Source organism: Gopherus flavomarginatus, chromosome 13 (assembly GCF_025201925.1).
Source record: "Gopherus flavomarginatus isolate rGopFla2 chromosome 13, rGopFla2.mat.asm, whole genome shotgun sequence".
NCBI classification, from domain to species: domain Eukaryota; kingdom Metazoa; phylum Chordata; order Testudines; family Testudinidae; genus Gopherus; species Gopherus flavomarginatus.
Genome location: NC_066629.1, coordinates 4,732,739 through 4,742,424, shown reverse-complemented (window position 1 = coordinate 4,742,424; position 9,686 = coordinate 4,732,739). Strand labels below are relative to the sequence as shown.

The window sequence follows — 9,686 nt, the reverse complement described above, 5'->3', positions numbered from 1 at the left end:
TGCCAGCACAGAGTGGCCCCCCCAGCCCAGCCCAGAGGTGTCCCTGTCTCAAGCCTCTGCCCATTAACCTTCTGCCTAGTTCAGAAATCACTCAGGGGAACCATTTCCCACCTACACAAGGACAAATCACTGCAGGTGAAAATGGGGGGAAACACCTTTCCCCACTGTTCAAGTGCAGTGGATCCCACGTGCTGGCGCGATGCTCAGGACCTTCCACTCTCCGGCTGATTTAGAGCCGTTGAAGAGGAGCACTGGGGAGTCCAAATGACGGTTGGGTTTCGTCGCTGGCAGGGAGGCCCTCTGGGATGCTGGACACCAGGAATGCAGGATGGCAGGAATGGTGGTGACAGGCCTCCTGTTCCTCAGTCTCATGGCGGGACCGAGGGGGTTCTTCACTCTCCTTCTCTGGAGCGCTGTGAAGACCTGACCGTGGACAGGCCGTCACTGGGATGCACAGCCCCGTGCAGGCGCTGATCACATCCTTATATCACTTTTGTGGTGGGAAAAGTTCTGGGGAGATGGAACTCTGAGGGCTGGTTTTGGCGGGAAAAACCAGTTTGGACTGGTTTGAGCCTGTGTCCTGATGGTAAACAAGTCTCCTCTCAGAGTTGGAGTCCAGGGGTCAATAGTTCATATGCTCCATATTAGATCTTATTTTAAAGCTAGTGATTTGCTTCATAAACATCTTATTAACCAACTAATTGAACATATTAAACAATTTATACTTCTTATACCTAACAATGAGATTAAAAAAAGAACACAGACAAACCTTGTCAGTAACGGCTAATGTCCTAAATGGGAAATCAGCAGCAGTGTGTAGCGGGGGGAGCGGACAGTCTGAATGTGTATGACCCGACCCCAGCCCCCAGCCCCACATAGCAGTAGGGCTTGGCACTCTCTGTGCATTGGTGTGGTGGCTGAGTGGTTTACCAGGCAGTGAAACTCCAAGGAGGTTCCTGAGTCAGTCTCACTCCTGAGGAGATTCTGCACAATATTTGAATATTCTGCAAATTTTATTTGTCAATAAATAAATGTGGAGGCTCCAGCATGGCAGTGGGGAGCACAGGCCGCTGGATGCATGGAGGTGGGAGATCACCCTGCAGCCCCCTCTCCTCTCCAGTGAAACAGACTCGGTGCTGAGGCTGCACCTCTCTGCTGCCTACTCCAGGAGCCCCAAAAAGACTCCCCAGAACTGCTCATGAGGGGCACATTTGCCTTCCCTTTGCTTCCCCATCAGAAAGTCAGAAAGCCTGAGCAGCTGGCCCAGGGCGATTTGAAAGGGCCCGGGGACTCCTGCCACCGCTACCGGCAGCATAGCGGGACTAAACTGGATTCCTGCCCACCCTTGCTCTGCACGGTGCACCACTCCCAGAAGCATCTGGAACATCCCTGTGGCCCCCGTGGGGTGTGTCTCTCGCACGCTGCCCCCACCCCAAGTGCCAACTCTGCCATTGGAACTGCAGCAATGGGAGCTGCAGGGGTGGTGCCGGCGGGCAGTGGTGCCAGGAGACCGACACCCCCCGGGCCTCCTCCATGTAGGAGTTGCTGCCAGATGGGGGTGTGGGTCACTCTCGGGAGCTGCCCAAGATAGGTTCCACACCTTAACCCTCTGCCACAGCCCAGATATCCCACCCAAACTCCCTCCCAGTGCCTGCCACCACCACCCCTGCACCCCAACTCCCTGCCCCAGCACAGGGTCCACATCCAAACTCCATCCCAGGGTCCGCCTCCTGCCTCCCCTGCACCCCAACCCCCTGCCCATCCCAGAGCCTGCACTTCATGCACTCAAACTCCCTCCCAGAACCCGCACCCCCTCCAGCACCCAAACTCACTCCCACAGGCTGCCACCGCCCCCCCACCCCCTGCCTATCCCAGAGCCTTCACCTCATGTACCCAAACTCCCTCCCAGAGCTTTAGGTGTGGGGGTTGAGGAAGGAAGGGCAGGACTTGGATCCATTCTGGGCATCATCAAAAGTTATATAAACCTGGTGACGCTGAGCTGGACCCCTAGTCACTGCACATCTCTCTCCTTACAGGAGGGGACTCTGTGGGGCAGGGCACTGCTGGGGGTTTATTCCTTCCTTTAATGGCTGTGGAAGGGTGAACAGGGAGAGAATTTGCTCCTCTGTTCTCTGCGGAACACACGCAGGCAGCGGGATTATTTCCAGGGCTGTAACAAAACACAAGCTAGCAGAGGAGGGGAAGGGATTTCCTGCAGGATGTATTCCCAGTGCAGCTCCCAAGCTGTGCCCTGGCGAGCTGTGCCCAGGGGCTTTAGACACTTTAGAGGCAGGTGATTGACACGTGCTGGGTCCCATCTCCAGCATTGAACTGACACGTGCTTGCAGCATTCTCAGCCCGGGGCTCCTTAGTCTGATAGTTCAGCAGCACCAGCCCCTGTTCCTCCTTTTCTTCTGGGAAGCCCCAGCCCCTCTCCTGCCCCCCTCTGGGCTGAGGCGGGTCTCTGCTTCCCCGCGTGTCCCAACCCCCCTGCGAGGGGCCAGGGGGCAGGGCCAGGCCCCGGGAGGAGCCGCCCTTTCCTGCCCCCCCCCCCGCCCGGCCCGGCCCCAGCCCCTTTGTACCGGTGTAACGTCACTTTGAGCAACCCTCCCGTTTTCCAACTAGCTTCAGTTTCTGCCACATAAGGAAACCATCTGTGCTCCTGCTCAAGAATTGCTGCCGCCTGGTCCATGAGGTTGTAAATCGGGAGGGATGGAGTTTGTGGTCGAAAACACTCAGGATCTGCTTCCTCCACTGGTCCATGGGGTTGCAAATCGCATGGCCGGGGCTGGGAGCGCAGCTCGGAGGCTGTTCCAGCCCTGCAGCTCATGGGGCAGCGCCGTGTGGCCGGGCGGGGACACGCGTGGGGCGGACTCAGTCCTTCCGGGAGGGGTCGGGCCCGGCTGCCTGGTTCGCCACCTGCCCGGGGGTCCCCGAGCTCCCCGGGGCCGGAGCGGGGCCACCCAGGGCTGCGGGGGGGAAGTGTCCTGTGTGGAGTGGAGCCCGGGAGCGGCTGTGCCGGGAGCTGCAGAAGGGGCTGGATCGCGGATCGGCTGCAGAGCTCGGAGCCCAGGCTGGGCCTGGGGGCAGGGGAGCGGCTGAGGATGGGGGCTGTGGGGGAGCTGGGAGCTGGGAGTTTGGGGTGTGCTGGGAGGTAGGACTGGGAGTTGGGGATGTCTGAGGGGCTCCATGTTCAGATCTGGTCCTGCAGGAGCTTTGGGAGCTGGAGCTGGGGAAAGTGAGGGACTGTCTGAAGTTGGCTGCTTGGGATGTGGGTGAGGCCCCAGGGAGCTGGGGGTTGGGCTGCAGCCCTGTCACTGCAGCCTGGGGCCCTCCGTTTCCTCTGGAAAAGCTGCTCCCCCTTTCACCATCTCCTCTCAGGCTGAGTCCCAGCGACCCTGCACAGGCGTCTGCAGGGCAGGACGGGCCCTGAAATCTGGCAGCTGGGAGGTTTGCAGCAGTTTCTAACCCTCCCTCCCCTGCTTCTTCCAGGAGGTACCACTAAAGTGTCTGGCCCCTTTGGGAAAAGAGAGAGAAGCAGCCAAAGCCGAGGAAGAGCAGCAAAGCGAGGAGCTGCTGGTAGGTGCCCAGAGCCCCCCCGCCACTGAGGTTTGCCTGGCATAAGAATGACCTGGTGAATGCAGGGCCCACCCTGCCAGCCTCAGCCAGGGACCCATCCCCACTAAAGCCCAGGGAGCCTGCAGGGTCAGACATGGGGGTAACATGATGCCCTTAGGGTGCAGGAGGCTGCTGGGCAGGAGAGGGTCAGTCTGTGTTAGCCCGGAGCCCCTACCCACAGGCTGTCTGAATGTCACAGTGACCAAGGATCCTTTCTAGCTCCTGGGAAGGATGGGGGAGGAAGGAGATGAAATGTGGGCTGCAGAGATGGAGAATTTGGCTCAGTGCAAGTTGATGAGGTTTCGGGGAGAAGTGTCCCTCTTGTTGGTGATGTACAGCTCACCGTGGCCCTGACCCCGCCTCCCTTCCCGGGATAAATGAACTTCTCATCACTCACCACAAGAGATCTCATGTTCTGGTAAACAACTCTGCCACCCGCTTCGAGGTGCATTTATGATTTTCCCCAGTTTCCAAGCAGATGAATTTCAATGTTGATAAATGCAAAGTAATGCACATTGGCAAAGATAATATCAAATACCCATAAAACGATGGGGTCTAAATTAGCTGTTACCACTCAAGAAAGAGATTTTGGAGTCACTGTGGATAGTTCTCTGGAAACATCCACTGAATCTGCAGCTGCAGTCAAAAAAGCAAACAGAATATTGGGAATCATAAAAAAAGGGATAGACAATAAAACAGAAAATATCATATTGCTTCTATATAAATCCATGGTATGTCCACATCTTGAATCCTGCGTGCAGATCTGGTCACCCCATCTCAAAAAAGAGACATTGGAATTGGAAAAGGTCAGCAAAAATGATGAAGGATATGAAACAGCTTCTGTGTGAGGTGAGATTATTAAGACAGGCTATGGCTACACTCCGCAGCTTTTAGCAACACGACTGTGCCACTACAGCCGTGCTGCTGACAGGCATGCAGTGTAGCTGCTGTTTGTTGGCAGGAGAGAAGTGCCAGTGTAGACAAAGCCTGAGACTGTTCAGCTTGGAGAAGAGACGACTAAGGGTGGATTATGGTAGAGGTCTATAAAATCATGACTTGTGTGGTGAAAGTAACTAAGGAAGTGTTATTTCCTCCTCATAACACAAGAGCTAGGGGTCATCCAGTGAAATGAATAGGCAGCAGGTTTAAAACAAACAAAAGGAAGTATTTCTTCACACAATACACAGTCAACCTGTGGAACCCCTTGCCAGAGGATGTTGTGAAGGCCACAAGACTTAACAGGGTTTGAAAAAGAACTAGAGAAGTGCATGGAGGACAGGTCCATCAGTGGCTATTAGCCAGGATGGGCAGGGATGGTGTCTCTAGCCTCTGTTTGCCAGAAGCTGGGAATGGGCAACAGGGGATGGATCACTTGACGATTCCTTGTTCTGTTCGCTCCCTCAGGGGCACCTGGCATTGGCCGCTGTCAGAAAACAGGATACCTGGCTAGATGGGCCTTTGGTCTGACCCAGTCTGGCCATTCTTATGTTCTGTGTTTCCCTGTTACTGAGCTGCCCTCTCCCTGTTGCAGAAACAGACAGAAACCGAGAGGCAGAAGATTGTCTGGGAGTGGAAGGAGCTGCGAGGGCTTCTGGAGGAGCAGGAGCAGCCGCTGCTGTCCCGGCTGGAGGAGATAGAGAGAGCCATTGTCCAGAGAAGGGATGAGGGCGTCTGCAGCCTGTAATGGGAGATTTTCCTGCTCAGCGAGAGGGGAGGAGAGAAGAGGCAGCAGCCGCTGAGCCAATCCCTGCAGGTCAGGCTGTTATTGCAATGATCATACACAGTGTTTCTATAGGCGCTTCTGAGTCCTAGACCCCAAAGCACTTTACAGAGTGGGGTCAGGGGCATTATCCCTCTGGGACAAATGGGGAAAGTGAGGAAGAGGGAGGGGCAGAGCCCTGCTCAAGGTCACACTGAGTCTGGCAGCGGCACTAGGGATGGACCCTGGGAGTCCTGGATGCTGCAGCCCCAAGACCTTCTCTCCTGGAAATGTCTGTCTCCATTTGCACTTGGAGGGTGAAATCCCCTCCCCCACCATGCTGAGGTCCCGAGCTAGGCCTAAGGCCCCTCTCACGGCAGGTTAATGGGTTTAGTGGGGCCAGAGGTCTTCTGGATCTGTCAGCACTGGGAGGAATTTGATTCTCAATGCAGAGAAATATCTTCTGCCTGTAAAGTGGCTGGGGAGAAGTTTTCCGCAGTGGTGACCTGCCCGCAGGGATTGCTGGGGCTGCGTAGGGGAAAGTCCCTGGTGGCGGGGGGCAGCTGCTCTGGGAATGTAAACCTGAAATTCCCCTACTACCCGAGGCTTCAATAGTGACCCCTGCAGAGCAGGAGGCCTCCCCAACCAGGGACACTCCCCCTGACGGCCTCCTCTTTCTCTCCCTCTTTAGGGTGCTGGGAGCACTGGGGGCAGGTAAGTTCTGGGCTCCATTTCGCTCCCTCTCATGGGCCACTAGGTCTGATAACTGCACTGAATAGGAAGCTGCCCCCTGCCCTTGGAGCGTGTGATTCTGTCTCCCCTAGTGGCTGACTCAGGTAGGAGAAGAGCCGGTTACTGTCTGATCGCTCATGAGGTCACAGCAGGCTGCTAGAGCCAGGGCCGATGGAACAGACCAGGCCTGTTTCCTGGACTGATGTGGCCACGTCACGTATTCCGAGGCTGCAGAATCTCAGCTTTCGCATTTGTTAAAGTGAATTGCTGGCCCTCAGCACCTCCCCAGTGTAAACAGAGACAGTGTTGCCTTGGTGGGACTGCCAGTGGCCTGAAGCTGTAGCTCTGAGAGTGTGAACTTTCCTGTCCACTGTTAATGTCATCGAGGTGTCAACTGAAATGGCAGGAGTGCTTCCTGGCTGATCACTCAAGCAGATGGAATGGGGAGGGGGTGGGAGTGAAGCCTTTGTGGGGTGGGAATAGGGGGTTGCTGTAGGGAGGGAAGAACAGAGGAGAGACTCAAGGACAAGGAAGCGAGAGAGAAATGGAGAAAGGAGGGTGGGAAAGGAAAGGAAACACAGGGAAGAAGCAGTAGGGCCCTACAGGGGTATCCAGGAAGGGGCTGTTTTCCTCTTGAGTGACACTGTGTGTGACAGACAAAGACCTGGCAAAATACTAAGAACTAAAATTTTATTTCCCATCTGAAGGACAGATTCCCCCCTTGTTCTTTGTACGTGGGTGTTCCATGGAGAGCAGTGGGAGTTCTGCTGTGAATGGAGCAGGGCACAGAGTCCTAACCTGATGCCCTTGACCATTGGCCGTAATGGACAGGGCAATGTGGCCCTCTCTGCCCAATGAGCTGGACGCCCCAGGGTTACTGCTTCAGCTGAAGGGTTCGGGGGTTTTGGCATTAAAGGACCTACATTCATTCCCTGCTGGAGCCCTGGGTTCTGTCTGTGGCCACTGTCAGCATGTAGGACCTGCCTACTCTTTGGTCTCTCTCTCCTCCCTTTCCATGTAATCCCTGTGCTGGTGCCCCTTGTTCCTGCAGTAAACCAGCGTAGGAGGTGGCTCTGCCCCCACAGAACCAGAGCGTCCCTGAGAAAGCTCCTGAACAATGTCTCCGTTCCTTGCTCTAGTGTCTCCCCACTTCTTGTCTCTCTGGGGAGCAGAGGGCTGAGGTGACTCACCCTGACAATCTCAAGCTACAAAGCTCAGATCCAGGTTTTGTAAAGTTTGGGGGTTGCTGGGCTCAGGGTCTGGGGATCAGGCCTATTTCTCACCCCTCCTTCCCCAGCAGGGAGGACAGGACGTTTCGGAAGCCAGAGCCGTCGTTTGCAGAGCTGGAGAAGAGACTCAGTGATTTCTCTCTGAAAAGTGCCATGCTGCAGGAGGTGCTGCTGGGATTCAAAGGTGAGTTGCAGTCTAGGGGTGGCGTCTACTCTGGTTAGAGTGACCCTGACCCTGGGGAGGTGTCGGGGACTCTAGTGATGTCACTGATCCTCGGCTCCATCTCACAGCCCAGCTCAGTGAGTCGCCCTTCCCCATGGAGCAGCCCTGCGGGGCTGGCTCTGTCTGCAGCGGCTGCATTATCGGCCTCTGATCTCTGGCCTGGTCTACACTAAGCATTTAAACCGATTTTAGCAGCGTTAAACCGATTTAACGCTGTACCCGTCCACACTATGAGGCCCTTTATATCGATATAAAGGGCTCTTTAAATCGGTTTCTGTACTCCTCCCCGACGAGAGGAGTAGCACTAAAATTGGTATTACCATATCGGATTAGGGTTAGTGTGGCCGCAAATCGACGGTATTGGCCTCCGGGCAGTATCCCACAGTGCACCACTGTGACCGCTCTGGACAGCAATCTCATCTCGGATGCAGTGGCCAGGTAAACAGGAAAAGCCCCGCGAAATTTTGATTTTCATTTCCTGTTTGCGCAGCGTGAAGCTCTGATCAGCACGGGTGGCAATGCAGTCCCAAATCCAAAAAGAGCTCCAGCATGGACCATACGGGAGATACTGAATCTGATTGCTGTATGGGGAGACAAATCTGTTCTATCAAAGCTCCGTTACAGAAGACGAAATGCCAAAGCATTTGAAAAAAAACAATCTACAGTCTACACAGTGCTGCGTGACAAGTTAACGGGAAGCCAGAGACTCAAATGGACGCTCATGGAGGGAGGGAGGGGGTAGTGAGGACTCCAGCTATCCCACAGTCCCCAGCAGTCTCTGAAAAGTATTTGCATTCTTGGCTGAGCTCCCAATGCCTGTTGGTTCAAACACATTGTCCGGCGTGGTTCAGGGAATAGCTCGTCAATTTACTCCCCCCCACACGTGAAATAAATCATTACTTGACTTCTTTCAATGTCACCCTGTGTCTACTGAATGCTGCTGGTAGACGCGATGCTGCAGCAGTGAAGAGAAGTATCCGCTCCTCTCCCCTCCCCGGTGGCAGACGATGCAGTAGGACTGGTAACCGTCCTTCTTATCAACCCGTGAGTACTCCTGGCTGGCTTCAGGTGAGGCTGGCCGGGGGCGCCTGGGTGAAAATAGGAATGACTCCCGGTCATTCCCAGTAGATGGTACAGAATGGCTGGTAACTGTCTTCATCATAGCAACTGGGGGCTGCGCTTCAATCAGCCCCCTCCCTTTCATGTGAAAAGAAAAGATTCTGTACTGCCTAAACTATCATAGCAGTGGGATGCTGGGCTCCTCTCCCTTACACTGCTTAATGTCCTGCCTGGACTATCATAGCACCGGGAGGCTGCATCCCCCTCATTTTATGTCACTTAAAACTCAGTGTTTCTTATTCCTGCATTCTTTATTACTTCATGACACAAATGTGGGGGACACTGCCACGGTAGCCCAGGAAGGTTGGGGGAGGAGGGAATCAACGGGTGGGGTTGTTGCAGGGGAACCCCCTGTGAATGGCATGTAGCTCATCATTTCTGCGGGATCTGACACAGAGCAGCTGTGCTCTCTGATACACTGGTTCTCTAGTACATTTGCCCCATATTCTAGGCAGGACTGACTCTATTTTTAGAAACCAAAAAGGAGGGATTGACTAGGGGAGTCATTCCCAGTTTTGCTTTTGCACCCCCGGCCGATCTCAGCCAGGGGCACCCATGATAGCAGCAGACAGCACAGAAGTACAGATAACCGTCATCTCATTGAGAAATTACACTGGCAGCAGACGGTACAGAACAACTGGTAACCATCCCTGCTATCATGCAAAAGCAAATGAATGCTGCTGTGTAGCGCTGGAGTATCGCCTCTGTCCGCGGCATCCAGTACACATACAGTGACTGTAAAAAAAAAAAAGCTGAACAGGCTCCATGGTTGCCGTGCTATGGCGTCTGCCAGGGCAATCCAGGGAAAAAGGGCGTGAAATGATTGTCTGCCGTTGCTTTCCTGGAGGAAGGAATGACTGACGACATTTACCCAGAACCACCCGCGACAATGATTTTTGCCCCATCAGCCACTGGGCTCTCAACCCAGAATTCTAAGGGGCGGGGGAGACTGTGGGAACTATGGGATAGCTATGGAATAGCTACCCACAGTGCAAGGCTCCGGAAATCGATGCTAGCCTTGGACCATGGACGCACACCGTCAAATTAATGTGCTTAGTGTGGCCGC

The 9,686-nt window shown here is 54.6% G+C and overlaps 1 long non-coding RNA gene across 1 annotated transcript; it reads left to right on the top strand.

Moving 5' to 3' along the window:
- Positions 1 to 5,288: 5,288 nt before the first annotated feature.
- LOC127033701 (uncharacterized) lies at positions 5,289 to 7,456 on the top strand. The gene is made up of 3 exons (XR_007769191.1): positions 5,289 to 5,371; positions 6,009 to 6,031; positions 7,350 to 7,456. It is a non-coding gene; the product is annotated as an uncharacterized LOC127033701 (long non-coding RNA).
- The last annotated feature ends 2,230 nt before the right edge of the window (positions 7,457 to 9,686 follow it).